Here is a 720-nt window from a genome sequence, read left to right on the forward strand (position 1 = left end):
CCAAAATCCGGATTCTCCAACTCATCCCGAGATAAAGACAAAGATTCCAAGAAAAAAGATAATCCGCATAGAGAGAAGATTAAGAAATTCCAAAATTACACCCCTCTTCGGGTGTCTTTTGTGGAAGTTTACAAAGAAGTATGCCACACGGAGAAGATTCCACCACCCCGTCCACTCAAAAGCAAAAAGGGAGGAGGAAATTGGACGGAATATTGCATCTATGGACACCCCACCAACGAGTGCTTCGACTTGAAAAATGTCATAGAGAAATTGGTAAGGGAGGGGAGACTAGATTGGTACCTAGCCAGTAAGACAGATGAGCCCAGAAAAAAAAGAAGAGACGAAGAGGTTGGCCGCTCAGAACGACCACCTCGTACCACGGAGAGGCATGTTCACATGATACATGGGGATTCGCGGCAGGAAGAATCTCCAAATCATCTCACAAAAGACACCTCAAAGAAGTGTACCACGTTGGAGGAGAAGAGATACCCGACCTCCCTGCTATCATCTTTACTAAAGAGGACGCAGCTAGCGTCATCATAGAACATAACGATCCTATGGTCGTCACTATCATGTTGGCCAATGCCAATCTACACCGAACACTGGTGGACGAAGGAAGCTCGGCCGACATTTTATTCAAGACATTCTTCGACAAGCTCGGCCTAGAAGAAAAAGAGCTCAGAGCATATCCGGACAACTTATTTGGACTTGGAGACACAC

This window comes from Arachis hypogaea, chromosome 5, assembly GCF_003086295.3.
Source record: "Arachis hypogaea cultivar Tifrunner chromosome 5, arahy.Tifrunner.gnm2.J5K5, whole genome shotgun sequence".
NCBI lineage: Eukaryota > Viridiplantae > Streptophyta > Magnoliopsida > Fabales > Fabaceae > Arachis > Arachis hypogaea.